The following is an 18,035-nucleotide window of genomic DNA, read 5'->3' as shown; positions in this document are numbered from 1 at the left end:
ACGGTTCACAATAGCCAAAACATGGAAACAACCTAAATGTCCATTGACAGATGAATGGATAAAGAAGATGTGGTACATATATACAATGGAATACTACTCAGCCATAAAAAAGAATGAAATAATGTCATTTACAGCAACATGGGTGCAACTAGAAATTATCATACTAAGTGAAGTAAGTCAGAAAGAGAAGACAAATACCATATAAAATCACTTATATGTGGAATCTAAAATATGACCCAAATGAACCTATCTACAAAACAGAAACAGACTCCTAGACATAGAGAACAGACTTGTGGTTGCCAAGGGGGAGGAGCAGAAGGAAGGGGATGAACTGGGAGTTTGGGGTTTGTAGATGCAAACTACTACTTTTAGAATGGATAAACAACAAGGTCCTAATGTATAACACAGGGAACTATATTCAATATCTTGTGATAAACCATAATGGAAAAGAATATAAAAAAATAGTGTATATATGTGTTAAAAAAAAAAAAAAAAGAAATACAACAGATTTTTTTCGTTAAAAAATCATCTTTTCTTTAGGGTTTGGATTCTCATCTGGGGAGCTCAAAAGAATTGCATAGGGAGATCTTTATAAACAGATTTCAGGCTCTAATTTAGACCTTACTGAATCACAACCTTCAGGAAGGTCATGTGTAAGCAATTTCAAATATCTTTCTGGAGGCTTTTGAAGATCCCCTCTCCAATAGGGTAGTTATAAAAGGACATATTTCTCTCCAGCTGCCTTAGAGTTTGAACATATAAAAGACCCATCACATTTATGTTAAGGTATATGATATTCTATTTATTTATCAAAGGCCTTGGTCTCCAACAATTTTGTGGGCACCCGTTTCAAAACAACAACTTGGCGTGCATGACCCCATTATATGTATACCGCAGCCTCAGTGGCCCTCTCTTAATGTGGCAACGATGGTATGTGTGGAGAGGGAGGCATACATGATCCCTCACCCAATCTCTGTCATGAAGTGTGTTTGCTCTGAGAAGCATCCTATCCTCACACTCAACCCTCATTTCACAATTGAGAAAACTTGGCTCCTAGATAGGCCATGACATAGCCAAAGGCAAAAGATTCAATAGTAGCAAAGACAGGATGAAACCCCAGAAAATCAAATTCTCAGCACAGCATCCTTGTCACTGCTCCACACTGTGCCTATGAGCACCAGAGCACCCTTCCTATACCCAGGGCCTTTCTCTCAGGTTTCACCAGGAGTTCCGCTGGCTCTGGAGGTGCAGTGTTAGCTGCCTTCTGTGACCATCTCCCTGTGTTTCTTTTATTCTCTTGCTCTCTGAACACCCTGAAAGAAAATATGTATTTGTTCTCCTCATTTTGCATTTGTTTCTTGACTTCCTTCAACTCTGCCAATGTGATTCCTGCTGCCATCTGTGAGGGGCCTTCTTCTTCCCAACATTTACAATATCTTTGTGAAACTCAGAGATCCATGCAAAATATCTCTATTGAAATGCAAAACCCAACCAGGCTGACCTCATTTCAAAATAAGACCAAATCTCAAGCCATGGAGGAGATTTTATTCAAACCATCATTTTACATATTTTTATTTATTTATATGAAAATAGTTTTTCCTGTGGACATTTTGTAGCTGCATGAGGGATTTTAGAGTGTTCATGAGAAAGGGGCTTGGAAATGCCCTATATTTGCACATACATTTATGCATATGCAAATTTACACACACTCACAGTAAGTGTTTACAATGAAACCCAGACACCCAGTATAACATTATGAATCTTGGGCTGATCACATACCTGGCTAGCTTTCCATGACTCTCAGTCCACCTAAGGAATTCACCAAGTATTACTTTGGTGTTAAGTCCAAGCAAGAGAAAAGTTAATGGCAGAATAACATGGTAAGGAGTATTAGATTTTAAGCTGCCTGTTCTAAAAGAATTCTAATGCTATTTTTACCCACCATTTCCTCAAATGATGAAGGGGAATGAAACCTCATTCTCCTTCCAGGAACATATTCTGACTTGTCCCCCAGTCATGGTATATGGCATAGTAACTGGTATTTTCATATCCGTAGTTGTGTTAAAAACGTGCTTCGGACCCACCTCTGGTCAATGAGACATGAGAAGAAATCTGGTGGGCTGTTTTTGGCAAAGCTGTCCTTGTCCCTAAAAATGTTACACAAATGAGATGATCTCTCACTTTCTGGTTGTTGGTTTTAGATGTAAAGCTTGGAATAGATTAAGTCATTTTGCTACTTGCCTGAAGGCACAGGTAATCTGCCACTAGTCTTTCTGTAACTTTCAGTCCAAGCACCTTAATTTATTGGTGTTAATTCTTCCACTCTTTTCAGGGAGAATTCCTGTCCAGAGTTCTCCTGCCATCATGATCTGTGGTCTATATATATGTTCATATATGTTCATATATATATATATATATATATATATATATATATATATATATATATATATATCAGTGTCAATATCTATATTTATATATGTATATCACCATACTTGGGGCCCATGAACAGAATAAAAAAAAAAAAAAATGCACTTTTCCAATCAAATGCCCTGGCAGGAATTTAGAATTGGGAAAATCAGCATGCTTATTTCTGAGATGCAGCTGAAACGTTATGTAAATCTGGGACTAGGAGATCCAAGATAGACTGCTCCTGTTCATACTAGAGCTATGTGAAATTGCAGGCTTCAAAAAATTAATGATGACAGGTCAGAAGATAAAGAAAGAGAAATGGCAGAGCTAGTGCACAGGGAAAGAAACATAAGAGATAGAGAAATTGCCTGGCACATAGTAGGTACTCAATAAATATTTTGATTTTTAAGAGTAAATGACAGTTGTTTATTCCTTTTTCACAGTGCATTTTATTTATACTGGATCCTAAGACAGCTCTTTCAAAACTGTGATTCCTACTTTGCTTTACTAAATATTTCTAAATATTTTAAGTTATGTATTGAGGTTTTAATTTTTAATCACATGAGTACGGTATCCATCTTTTATTTGATATTTTATCTGCAGGAGTGAATATAATTTGAACCTAATACATTTTTAGAGGATGTCAAATTCAGAACCAGGCAGATCCATCTCCTGACCCTAAACATGGTCCTAAAGTAAATCACTTGAGGAAATTGGATCTCAAAGATTACAGGTGGGGAACTTTGAAGTGCGTCCATATTTCATTGGAGATCAAAGAAGCCTAACTAAAAGAATTGTGGGCTGACTCACATGATAACTTCTTTTTGAAAGGGCTATTTTATCTTGGAGATTATGAGTGTGGAGGAACTAAGGTGATTGGCAGTGGAAAGAATCAGAACATGTGAAATTCCTTAAAAATATATTGACTTAAATAATTTTGTCTGTGTTACACATAATTAAAAAAAAAAACCCTTTAAAAACATAGGAAATGTCAGTTTATTCCTTTTTCTCAGTGTATTTTATGTATACTGGATCCTAAGACAGCTCTTTCAAAACTGTGATTACTATTTTGCTTTACTAAGTATTTCTAAAGGCGTTCTCTGGATTAACAAGATTTCTTCCTGATCCTGATGGCCAGGATCAAGCTGAGTGTGGTAGCTGAAGGGCTGTGTTTCTGTCCACCCAGGCCCTACTTCAGGGAACACACAAACAATTCTTGAATGCCAGTCATTAGAAATTATTTTTTAAAGTATACTGCAAGAACATAATAAAAAATGTATTCTCACAATACAAAAAAATAGACTAAAAATGAATTGTATATATAGGCAATGACTATCAAAAATATTCATATGGTGACTAAAGATAGATTATAAAATAGCATCAAATGAAGACATAAATGGTGTATTTTGTGATAAGATCAGACTTGTTAAGGAGGAAATATCACACTCATTATAAAATAGATTAAAACATTGGAATGTAAAGTAAAAATTGTATCTGAAATTCCAAGTCGATGTGTATTTTGGGTTTAAATTACTCCTCTATCTGTATAAAAGCATTGCCTCTGTCCCTACATATGCCTAAATATGTCCCTACATGTCCCTAAATAATAATAAAATAATTATTTATTCATTTTAATATTTGTTATTAAGCCTTCCTTTTGTTATTTGTGGTCATTATACGATGAAAGATCAATACAAAGAAGATGAGAAAGTACGGAGATGATGGTTAATTATCAGAAAAGAGAAAGGTAGGCAGATGCCTGGCTTCCTGACGATAATCCTGCTCTTCATCTCACAAATGTTTCTCTAGTTAACATTTTCCTTGGCTTGAAACAATACAGAAAGATAAGCAGCTGTCCCGTTCCCTTCCCTGTTGGCCGAGCATCTTTCTTACCACTAGAGTGGGGTTTGTGAGGCCGTCTGTCTGTCCTGTTTCCTGCTGTACTCCAAAGCATGGAGTGGCACCTAACATGTAATAGGCACACAACAATATTTGCTGAATGAATAATAAATGAACAAGAAGCACATTGGGAAGAGTTGTATCCCATCTAACAAACATGAAATCACATTAGCCTTTTAAATGCCCTGAGAAGGGCTGCAGTAAGAAGCCTGTTTAGTTTGTCTAAACTTGATATCACCAAGTGATTTTTTTCCTGCTGTTTATTGGTTGCACTTCAGGGAAGCATGCTGGTAAATACCCTTGAGACTATTTTTCCAATTGTGATATATTATTATTTTAAAGAAATGTGTTATAATCAGTTGGAAATATATACATATATATATATATTTTTTTTCTCCAATGAGAGAAATTACAGTCAAAACTGGTATGTTTAGGATATCACCAGTCATCTGGTTGCTGGTGCTACAAAATTAGGACTTTTCCAAGTGCTTTAGATATTGCCTTCACTACTCATATGACTTCTTCCTTCTATTGACACTAGAACAGTGCTTGGTACAGCCTTGTTCCTAGAAAAGGGTATACCTGGGGGACAGGTTTTCAAAGTTTGAAATTGTCTTTGCGTGCACGTGCACACACGCACGCGTGCATGGACGCACACACAAAGACAAAAAAGAAACTCACTTACCTTTCTTTACAATCACTTGAAACACAATGTTTGTATCAACCATAAAGTCAAAGTGTCTATTCTACTCATAGGTGTTTATTCATGTAGCTCTTGTATCAGACCCAGGTGTCTCTTTTTGAAAGCAGTCACCTTATCCATCCTTGCTGCCTATAACTCCTAATACAGATTATCTCCGCACATCTGGTTTATGGAGGAAGTTTATTTTCTTTTACATGTTTTTGCTCTGTGCTCCACAGTTAGCATTCATTGTTTTAAATCATTAAAAAATAAATGAATATTTTATATCTTTATCTATATAACAAATTAAAGCTGTAGATTTAGGGTTGTCCACACCCACACACATTATACAGGAACAAAGAGGGCAGAATGACCTCATCCTAGAAGGAGGGTGCTTCATATTTTTTTTCTGCTCTTTCCATTTATCCTCCTGAATAACCCTGCTCAAAAACCCTAACACTAATATAAAGAGAAACCAGCACATTTTCAAACTGATTGCTCCTTCAGGAAAAAACTGGTTGGAGCTTCTCAAGTTCTGGGGGAAAACTTTTTGAAGAACTTTAAAAATCATGTGTCTATTTTAAAAAGTGTTACCTTTAAAAAGGATTTAAATAATTTTAAAATGTCTTAATAGGTCTCTTGGCAGCCTTGATGGCCTAGATGAAGTTCTGTAACCACACATTTGTAGTGTTCTCAAACTGCTTTGATGTGTGATGATTTTACTCAACAGCATCAGCTGCCTCAGGATTAAGGAAGAGAAACGAGGCATCCATCGTGAGCAAGGTCCAAAGACATAACCTTAGGAAAAAGCAAAATAACATTTCCATCTAATGATCTGCTCTTAAACAATGGAATTCAAAAAGGTCTATTCAATTAGACAACAAAATGAGTAAACCTATTATACATACTATGGCTGTGATCTTGATGAGTCACTAAAAGTTTCAGGACCTCAGTTTCCTCGTCTATGATATGGGAATAATAATTCCCATCCCATATAATTTTTGTGAGTATTAGATAATATAATCTATGACAAGGACATAATGCAGTATCTGTCACATTAAAATATTTATATACAGATCACTGGTCATTTTATATATCAGTGATAGGATGAAGATTATAAAACTAGTTAAATACTAAGAGATGAAAGTGTCAGTCTAAATAATTGGTCAGAACCATGTTCAAAATACTCATTTCATTGTAGTAGGAATAAAAAGATTAAATATCTGATGTACTGATTTGTAGCATTTGTTTTCTTGCTGGACTCAGTTCAGTCAGTCTTTTAAGTTTCCATTTCATATTTCACTCTAACTGTATAGTGACATCACTTTGACCATCTCTTACTTTAACTAATAAGCCCAGCTGCCTAATATACCCCAGTTAGTTTTTAGAGTACATATGCATTTTGTTTCTTGTGTTTTGTAATGTGTGTTTTGATTTGAAAAATGGGACTAAACTTTTATTTGGAGTTTTCTCCTTATACTTTTGGGGTATCCTACTGGAACTCCTCACTGTGTAGATCCCTGATACAGATGAACCAGTGTGATGTAACCCCACAAGACTTCCTTTTCCCCAGGCCCTGTGGGTCTGCTGACAGCATTTTGCTGTTGGAATCCCCTTGGCCAATGGTCTGCTGTTTTGGGTCATGTACTGGCAAGATGGCTTAAAAATGATTACCTTCTATACATCCACTTTAGCCAAGGGAGACTCATACATTTTTGCCAAGCCAAACAGTAAGACTAGCAGCTGTTCACTGAGGCCCATTCTCTCCATTCTGTCCTCTCCAATTTTATTTTTCCCTGTATAAATAGTGAAAGAAGACGCAGCTCACACTTATGTCTAACAATGTAAAAAGAAAAAAAAAGTATCCTCATCTTGTTTATGTGCTGTTATAAGCAATTTCCTTTGACCCTTTGAGCACCATATTAGTTTCAGTGGAGTAGATGCATGCTGTCCCCTTTCTCTTGACCTAAGATAGAGACAGAAAGTTCACTGTACTCTCTTCCTTACTCACATGGTAGACAATCCACATGTCTTCCTTTGCTCATAGGCTGGAGGAAGTGTGATGGGGTTAGTTGACCTGGTTTCATATCTAAATAAGACCTAGGGAAGTTTCCAATTTCCTAATTGTTACATGATAATTCTGTCAGTCCTTTTAAAGCCACTAGGACAATGAAAGAAAGTCCCACTCAACATGCTGATGATAACTAACTAAATAAACAAGCAGACATAACATTCTATATAGCAATAGACATATATAAGTACACTTATACCTATGTGTATATATATACATTTATTTTTTACAGAGGAGAGTTCTCTTTTGAACCCTTATAACTGTTGAGCTCTCCTTATACTTTTCAAATGTGAAGAGTGAAGAAAATCAAAAGCATAGGTTAGTATTTAACATTTATATAACACTTGTATTTGCAAAGTACTTTAGAATAATTCAATCCTTAATTCCCATAACAGCCCTGGGAGGAAGGCCCAGTTATCATTCCCTTCATAAATGAGGAAACAGAGACCTGGAAAGGTTGCATGACACATTATGCAGCTGATTAGTGGCTGCCACCAATTAAAGCACAAGGGTCTTGACTTGAAGGGATGTTGTTCATCCTTTGGGCCCTAAAGAATAAGATTTCTTAATAAACCTGTGAGAGAAGGCTCAGACTGACTATTATTTTACTAGGCTGTTTTCACTGCATCTCATTGATGGCGTAAATCATCTTAGTGCCACTGAACCCTTTTCAGCAATAAAATAAAAAGTGTATTAAGTGCTAAATTCTGCCCAGAACTGGTATTTCTCATTGACTGCAAGTTTATGGAAGTTGTCAACTTCAAAGACCAACTCATATGAAGGCAATCCAGCCTGTGTAGGTAGATGAATTGATGTAGTCAGAAAGGATGAGGGTAAAACTAACAAATTTACCAATCTTTTGGAGCTGAGGCTACATTTGCCAGTTTTTATACGTCAGCACCATCTCCCTACAAAACTCCAGAGTTGAAGCATTTATTATTCTCACCTTCAGACACTGTTACCTAGAAACCTCAGTTTTAGTTACAAGCTTGAGATCACCATAGCAACCAATTGGTATATACGTTGCTAAGACAGGATGCAGAGAAAGGGGAAAGCAGGATGTGCTTACTCATTTTTATGTGACTGCAGTGGAGAAAGGTTAAAATACTGAGTCCAGTGTCCAAATTCCCATCAACTTCTCTCATTCTAATTTATACTCACATTCATCTTTCCCATGAGTAAACCACTTGATGGCAAATCACTTGTAGTGATTTGCTAATAGTGCCCCCAAAAAAGTGAGAAAAAGGAGTGAAATAATTATATTTTCTGGCATTCTGATCTGTTATAAGATCTGGGTTTCAAAATCTAAGCCTTCAACTCACACTTTCTCAAGCTCTTCAGCATCAAATCACATACCTTCCTCTTGCTCTTTAAAAGACTATAAGCAGTTCCATGAGCTAGTGTTATTTGTATTTTGGTTGCTTTTTAACCTCCTTACATTAATTGTAAGGAAGCTGAGAAACATAGGAAGGGTATGGGTCAGGTGGGTCCAAACTTCAGCTCCAATACTAACTAGGAAAGGAGCCTCATGCAAGTTGCTACCTTCCCTGACTCAGTCTCTAAAACAAGTTAGTATTTTGGGATCAAGACAGGGTAAGTGCTCATTAAAACTTAGATCTCTTTTGCCAACTCCTTTAAAAGCATGTAGAGTCATTTCAAATAAAGTATCTTTTTTTTATATGTGTGTGTGTGTGTCCTACACTGATTACTTTGTTTTATTTCAAAACTCTAATTCTTGGAAAACTTTCCATACTAAAGGAATATCTAAAACCTTCTTAGTATGACTACATGTAACAAAGACACTAGAGCCCTTGCCACTAAGCACCTTGGATTGCATGGACGTGTGGATATCTGTAATGTCACCTATCACCAGTGCGGTTTGGCCCTTCTTGTGCACCTTGTTTACAAGAACAACAGAAAATCCCCATAAGCAGCACAACTTCTCCCCAGGTTCATCCTGAAAAAGTTCAGTAACCTTTGGAATTGATGAAATAGACTAAGAAACTATTACTCTGAAAAGCTTAGTGTCTATGTAGCTTAGATAAATTGGGTAAAGAGTTAAAATTCCCCTTCTAACCAAGTTGTTGTAGATGGTTTTAATGACAAAGAAATGGTAAAAGCTGTGTTCATAGACCATATAGGAGATGTAGCAAACTTTTTGGTCTGGTATGTTTGATTTTAGTGTCTTTTGACAAATCAATAAGATAATTAGTCAAACAAATTGATGAATTATTTAAATGAAACTCAGTTCATGCCCTAGCTGTTTCAAGTAGATATTCCCAACAAATCACCTCCCGCATAATCCTCACCAGCACTGTCTCCTCGTCAATCAAAAGCATACGTGGCTCTGTCTCCAAAGTCCCATCCTCAGTTTGTCTGTAAACTCGGAGGTCAGCTCCAGGTTCCATGCCTCTTACATCCACTCTCTGCCCTGCTTCACCTCACTGTCTATAATAGGATTATTATAGATATCGACAAAGGGAAATATTTGTTAAATGATTACTAATGCCAAACAATACCAGTAATAAAAATAATGAAATAAAAGTAAGCTTATTTGAGCTTAACTGATAGAAATAAGCAGTCTACCCTGTTATTTTGCTGGATAATTTCTTTCTCTGTTTTTCTTCTTTATATAGACAAAGCCTCAAGACTTAACCATTCAATACATGAACACAGCGATGTGCTTCTTTCTACCAACAACTTTTTATAAGTTTCTAAAAGGTTTCAAAATTACTGTTCTTAACATTATCTTAGACTATTTTAGGTTAAAAAAAATTAAAGATACTTAAACGTTAGATTTTTCTGAGGGTATTTTTTTTCTTTTAGTAATAATTTATCTATATTAAATAATGCATTCCTCTTCTAAAAGTCAACTAGTTTGATTCTACAACAATTCTCTCCCTATAAATCTCCAGTGGGAAAAATATGATGGAATTGTGTAATTTTACTCACAGAAGAATGGAAGGCATTACCTGCCGATGAAAATCCTCCAAGACCTATTATAAAATCAAGTCTAGGTAAATTAATTAAATAGAATCAAAAGTAACAAATACATATTTTAGTGCCTACAATGTGCAGCATTATGCACTGTAAAATATGAATATAGCACAGTCCCTTCCCTTGGGAAAGACTAAATCATTTAGGAGACAAGACCTAAATAGGTGAACAGTTAAGAGTACTAAGAGATTAAAATACTTATAAAAGAAATATTATAAAGCACCATTTGACTCTAAGGCTTAAAGAGCAAGACACTATGGGCATTAAATTCATACAAGTTCAGAAGTGGGAAAAATCATTTCCGATGGAGAGTGTTCAATTCATCCGCCCTTTACAAGTGTCTCTTAAAATTGTACCACATACTCCCTCGAGGAGAACTTTGTGGAAGAGAGAGGATTAGTGCCCAGCTTACTGGAACAAGTACTGTACATACCACTAGCTTGAAATTTATCATAGAATGTCTTGTATTACTGCTTATATTTTTAGAAGTATAGATAATACAGCAATGTCAATAATAATAGCTACAGTTTTCAAAAGCCAAATGTTATGCAAAAAGGGTTCTATATGTATCATCTCATTTAATTTTTGTGTCAACAATTTGGGGTTAGTATTGCTAAATCCTGTTTAAGTAAGGAATTTTGACTTAATACGAAAAGAAATGGTGTCAACATAGCTTGCTGGTAATAGATCCATGAGCTCAAAGCATGCATGTGTTATGTCAAAGTCCGTGCTCTTAACTACCGAGCTCTGGAGTTCCAGAGCTAGATATGAATTCTGTGATGGTAGAGGCAATACCTCTTGTGTCCTGGTAAGCATCAGAGTGACTGAGTTTGAATCTGACAGTTGAGTCTTATACTGAGTAACTCTATCATTAGTCCACCCAGAAATAATTGGGACTTTAAGAAACCACACTTCAAACATATCTGAGTTTGGTTAGTGGCTTCTCAAATTAAAGATGTTCTTTTAGAAGAATGAATTAGAGTTTTCTGGCTCTAGAAACTGACAACCTGAGTCCTGACCCAGGTTCTAACCTATCTTTGTTATGAGACTTTGGAAAGGGATTTACATGCTCCATGTCTTAGGTTTTCATCTGTATAATGAAGGCGATAATAATACCTACCAGTTGTTTATATCGTTGTGAGGATTAAATGAGAAAATCTATGTCAGGCAGCTAGAACTGTGCCTGACAAGTAAGTGATCAAAATAATAACCATCATCATTATTCCCTGGACTTTGGAGACATTCACGTAATTTCTGCAATGGATGAATTTAATAGTCAGTCATCATCTATTCCTCACTTAGTGTTTTATATAAAAGAAATGTCCTGAAGTGGCAAGGCAGCATTTGATGAAGAGCCCAGGAGTGAAACTGCCAGACAGAAAACAAAACAGCATTTACAAAACAGTGCTGAACTACACCTCAGAACGTATGCCTGGGGTCAGTTCCCACTCTTAGTGAATCTGACGTAAAGACTGGAGATGAAAATGGATCTTCCCTTTTGTTGAACTTCCCCAAAGCATTTGATATTGGAGTGCATTTTAAAGTTTTTTGTATGAGTTTTAGAAAGGATATGTATGTGTATATACGTGTGTATGTATTTGTGTGTATTTAACATTCCTTTTCCTTCCTAAAATCTTAAAAAAATGTTTAGAGTGTTTTCTCCCTTTTTGTTTTATTTGTTTTGAATTGTTTTTGAATCATTCTGTGCTACTCAATATGCAATGGGAGGAAGTCTGAGTTGGCTTCTGTTTCAGTGGCCTTGTCATTCAATCTGCAGACAGAGACATGTTTGTTGTGGAAATCTCCAAATGAAAATCAAGATCTATTCAGCCTTCCTTATTTACCAAGACTATAATTTTTTTACCCATCCTAAAAGTGCAGTTTACTAAAAGTACTAAAAGAAATCATCAAACTGCTTTGATACTAAATAACCAATGAAAATAGCAGGTTGAGAAAAATTATCATTTTTTCAGTCCATAGAAATACAGATTCATTTCTGTCTCTAAATCAACCAATCAATCATATGTCAAAATGTTCTATTGACTGAGTATTAGATTATTAAGCTGGAACTTTGCTTTGTGAGGTGAAGAGTGGGAGGAAAGAAGCTAACCATTATTGATTATCTGTGCCAGAAAAGTGACTTATGGATCACTGTGCTCCATGGGTCATTCTAGAAGAGGGTTAAGATAAGGCCATGACAGCAAGAATCAATTTTCTATGGCTCTGCCTCAATTCACAATTAGAAGAACTTCAAATCTCCTCCCTTAAATCCACACCAGTTGTTTTTGTGAATTCCTGATGAGTGACCAACATGTGCTGGCCTGCCCTGTCTTCTGGGCGAAAATTTTGACCTTCGCCCATCATCCCACTTTGCATCCTCAGGCTCTGCTGGAGAAGGTCACAGCTTCTGTCTTCTCAATTTCCTCCTCTTCTTCTGACAACCTCTTCACAACAAGACTTCTGATTATTTTAAGTCCTTTATCTCCACCAGGCCTACAATCTCCCTTTTATCATTACTTTCCCTCCTGATCTGGTTATTCCATCATCCCACCTCTTATTTTCTCAATATCCTTATCTAAGAGGTTGATTCCAATTTTCAGCCTCTTCTTTGACTTCTAGCTTTCCCTCATACCCTACATCCAACTAATCAGCCAATCTTACCAACGGTGACTTTAAATACATCCACATTACAATTATTCCCCCAAAGCATCTTCACCACGATTCTAACCTAAGTTACCATTTTCTGTTTCCAACCACTACAATAGCCTCCTAAATGGACATCTCTCAATTTGATGACTGAAACAGTCCCCAATGGATAGTTTCGCAATCTATTTTACCTACATAGCATTGATGCTATTTTTTTAAATGCAAATATGATTATGCCATGCTTTCTCTTCAAGCCTTTTGGTGATGCCTTGTTTTACTGAGGACAGAGTTCAAATGTTTTGCCCCTTTCTTTCCTTCCAGCCTTATCTCTCATCACGCCCTCATCACACAGATCACTCATTAACCATACTAAACTTTCTTATGTTGCCTACAGATACTATGTTCTCTCTTCATTTTGTACCAGTGTACATTTTCTTTCTCCTTCTAGAATACCCTTCCCTGTAGATAGTCTCCTACCATCCTTAGGTTTCAGCTTAAACTAAGTTACTCAGGAAAGTGTCCCACCCTCACTGCTCACCCCCAAACCTGCTTTAGATGTGCTTCCTATATATTCTTGTACATCCATTACTATTATCTACATGGCACTATTCTCAACTGTTTATTTGGCTCTTGCCTCCACTACCCCAATACCATAAAATAATGAGGCAGGGGTTATCAACAATATCTTTCAAATACCTGGACTAGGAAGGATGCTTAGTTGATATCAGAAGAATAAGTGAGCAATGGAAAGTGATGGCATCTGCTGCTCAGGCTGCCAATACCTCTACCAATGTCAGTGATGCTCCCTGGAGGATGATGATGTCACCGATGTCAGCACTGGGGTCACAGATGCCTAGGGCTGAATGTGAAACACATGCAGAGCAGCTGGTGCCCCTAACAATTGCAGTGGATGCTGAGCTGGGAATCTGCTCATGTTGTCTGGTACACACAAGACCCTCTTCAGAAGACTTTAGTTAAACAGAACTTTTAAGTTTTATCCCCCAGTTTGCCTATCTCTGTATAACTCAGACATAAGCCAATGGGACCTGGAATAGAGAACATCAGAGTGGCAGATGTAAAATAATTAATTTACATATTGTTTCTCCTCTTGGTGATCCTTGTACCTCTCTTGAAGCCCCCATGTTTGTTTTCTTAAAGTGAGTCTTTACTAGGATGATATCAGGTGTCAAATGGAAATAAATTCTGACTCCTTTTTAAGCAGCTATGTCCCTCTCTAATCCTCTACAAAAATCTAAGGATGAACATAGATTATCTCAAACTAAGCTTGTGGTATATACATTACAAATCTTATGAACCATGTACTATAGTCTGCTTCTCACAGACAGGGATAATGAAGGCTCTGAACATAGCTCCATACCTTAAGATCATTCATATACTTCATACTGCCTTCCTTCTAAAGTTAAACAGAAAAGGTTCAGGATACGAGTGAATATTTTGCAGTAGAAAGTACCCACTAGGGAAGGTTTTGGGGTACCTGTGTATTAGTTTTCTATCTGCCCCTAACTAGCTCTGTGGCATTCAGCAAAGAAAACACTTCAGTGATCCTGTGTTCCTCATTTGTAAAACACTCTGTTTCTATTATATGATTGCTGAATTCCCTTTATTATTTTGTAAAATCCCATGAATTAATGATCTCTGTCCTCAAAGATGTAATGATGTACTGAGAGAGGTAAGGCTTAGCAAAAAAACAATAACAGTATATCATATAATTAAGGGCTGATAACAGCTCATAAAATAACCTACAAAGAAATCTAAGATAAGTGGAGTTATTAGAAAAATAAAAATTAGGACAGATGAGTCTTGAGTCAGCCTTGAATGAAAGCTAAAATAGAAAGGGACAAAACTTGCAGTGATTTAGTAAATGCCTAAAACAAAGCTACATATCAGCCATTGGGGTCTAATTTGTCCAGGGCCCAAAGAAAAGTGATTAACATAAATACCAATGAAGTAGTCTTACAGTCTATTAAAAGATTAGTTTAAAGATCTAATATAAAGTCTCAGTCCTTAGATTGGCAAACCTTCATTAATCGGGGAACTCAGCTATACAGAATGACTTACATCTTTGGACTCTGAATAGTGACAACTTTACTGTAATAATAATAACCACAGCACAGGCAAAGGAAAAGACAGATGGACTCAACTCCTAGGTCTTACCATCACTCCTGATTACTCGTGCTTATTTTGAGCATCGACAAAATGGTGTGGCTGCTATCATAGATCTTTGCATAGCATTGATTCAAGCGTGTGTTGAAACAAGACCGCTCCTGTGTAATTCATTTATATCACTGGCTCATACCTGCCTTTTCTTCCCTTCCTTCGATCTTGCATATCTCCAAGATGAGCATTTATCTTACTTTGCTCTCCTGTCCTTCTTCTGTTGTCAGTCTAGCAGGTGTTCTTTTCAGATTGCTTTCATTCTTCATTATTCATTTTGGGTCCTTTCTACTTTTCTGTCCATTTTTATTCTCCCTTTCCTTTTTTATACACCTCAGGTGCCGGAGCCATCCATTTGTCAGAAATGTTTGGTGTTATTTGTTTTTGGTTATTTCCCTCTTAAACTAGGGCTTAGCAAATCCACCTGGTGAGCTGTTTCTTCTTTCAAAGGGAAGAAAGGCTCTCTAAGCTTAAGAGAAGTTAGAAATCAGGCCTGTCATTTTTCTTCACACCTGCTCCAGGCCTGATCCAACCATTCTTCTTCAGGGGTTCTGTTTGGTTCTGAATAACATCATCACTTATTTTTTCCAGCAATAAATTTACTTGACTCCAGTTTACCTGTTCCCAAGGTTCAGAGGTTTAGATCACTGCAGGCTTATTGAGTATCTGGCAACTTGCTAGTGTTAAGAATTGCAGAAAAGTATTTAAATATGTGTTCAAATACATTTCTTTATGCATTTTCCAAGGCTACTCATGGAGAGACTGTCCCAGAGAATCACCCCTAACCTTTCCCCTTTCAAAGTGATTCAGAGCCCACAGATGGCTCTGGCTCATTAGATGATCTCACAAAACATGCTGTTTCAGCGTCTTCGGCAGGAAGACATGACCCGTCAGCATCAGAGAGTGGTCAGTGACAGCATCCAGGCATGGTGGGACAACAAAATCCTCAGAATCAGGAAAGTGCTTCTGATTCAACTCTCATCAACATAATAAAAAACATATCATCCACATTTTAGGGACTTCTGATATATCATACTGCCAAGGAGATGTAGAAAGTCCTATTTAAGAAAAATAAAAAGGGTATATATAGGCATATATATATATATATATATATATATATATACATATATATATATATATATATATTTCTATTTATAAGGATGTGTATGTGTGTGTGTGTGTGTGTGTGTGTGTGTGTATGATTTGTATATATTTCAAAATAGCCCAAAATTTATTTTATAGGCCATGGAATTTAGAAGAACCAAAACTCTGTAATAAGAAACAGAAAGTGTGTCAGTAAATATTCATTCTTATTGGAGCTGCACAGGGAGCCTTAAAATAGTGACAGCCTGGACCAAGTACTAATAACGGTCTGTATGCTGTAGCATTTCTGAAATCTGTCCTTACATCAAATTCTAATTGAGCACTTTATTTTTCAGTTTAGTCAAATACTGTAATAGTGTTCCCAGCTTGTAGACATTTTTTGCCTCCTGATCTGGATATGTGCAGCAGCATGAACTGACTGACAACAAAATTCTTTCCATTTGAAAGTAAAGATTTCCAATTTATTTTCTTCTGTAGTTATAAGTAAACATTCTGAGTGGTAAAAAGATTTTATACGTTGTCTGATTCAGAACTTGGCTTTTTATTATTCAGGGATTTCTGGAGGGTACGTACAATGTTATCTACCACTCTGGACACTTCATTTCTTCATACTTCTGTTAACAATCAATTCTGTATATTAAAAAAAAAAAAATGTTCAAAAGACATCACTCCATCTTATACAATATTTCTGTAGTTTCAACTTCACTATCCTGTACTATGTTTTTATCTTCTGTCTTCTTCTTTAAAGCAGCAGCTTCAGTCTGGGTACTTTGCTTTTTAACTTTTCTGCAATTCTTTGAAAAGGCATCTAATGATATCATGAGGAAGTATATGTAAACATTTTTTTTGGAATAACACAAAGATATTTATCTAATACTGTCTAGAAGATTTCTCTCATGCTTCTTTCACTGAGTTAGTCAAAAAAACAAATGCTTTATCACCATCACTAGTCAATAAAACACCTGATATTTTTGCAAAAATACATCAGATATTTGAATGAAATTTTATTAAAACATTATGTATAAATGATTTATTTTGCTGTACAGCAGAAACTAACACATGGTAAAACAAGTATATGCAAATAAAAATTAATTTAAAAAAATATGGAATGTTCATCCTCTCCTGAGCCAATTTTTCTGTTACAATTTTGTGGGGTGTTTATCCCAGTTTTTATTTATTTTTTCTGCACATTTGTCCATCCATCTTTAAAGACTGTAGGACATAGCACTTCACTGAGTTTCTTTCCCAAGATTCCTTTATTGATTCATATTTTGTATCTAAAAGAGCATGACCTACAGAATGCCTGCTGGAAAATGATAAGAACGTTTGCAGAGTTGTAGAAACATCTGTTTAGTTTATATTTCAGTTATTGATAATGGCATTCCCAAACCTATAATGCTGCAAGAGCTAGATGAGTTTTTTTCCTTTTCATCTTCAGGTGTCATATTTTCCACATGCAAAAATAATGAGCGATCCTCCAACAGCAGACTGGATAATATGTGAGAATTGAAGAGTTTAATGAGATGGATATTTGGACTCCTACACTTACAAAAGCAGGTCTAGGAGGAGGCATTTGGATCTAAGAACAGTAGAGTTAGTTACTTGGATGTTTTTCACAGTAGTTTGTGCATCCCTGAAAAAAGAAAACTTTAATGTACATGTAGTTTTTTTTTTTTAAATTATAAATACAAGATGGGCTCAATAAAGCAGTCAAAGAATAGAGAAACATAGAAATCTCCATTGACACTTTATTTGAAGGGACAGGTACTAGGAGTACCTTCTATGGTTTTTCAGGTATGTTTATTCACTCATGTTTTTCTAAAATGAATAGTTCATATTATTCATACTGTTGAGAAAATTGTCTTTTCAATTTTCAGAATTGTCAGAATGTAATGAAAATCTTTCACTACCACACACAGAACTCTCCTTTTGGTAAATGGCTCCAGACCATCCCCAGTGGTGATGTGCTATAATGCAGCTTTCCTTTCCAATATCCATGGCCACATAGGTTGTCTCCAATTGTGCTTTTTCAAAGAGTGCAGAATTGAACAC

Source organism: Eschrichtius robustus, chromosome 14 (genome assembly GCF_028021215.1).
Source record: "Eschrichtius robustus isolate mEscRob2 chromosome 14, mEscRob2.pri, whole genome shotgun sequence".
NCBI lineage: Eukaryota > Metazoa > Chordata > Mammalia > Artiodactyla > Eschrichtiidae > Eschrichtius > Eschrichtius robustus.
Note: the sequence above shows the minus strand (reverse complement) of the source record.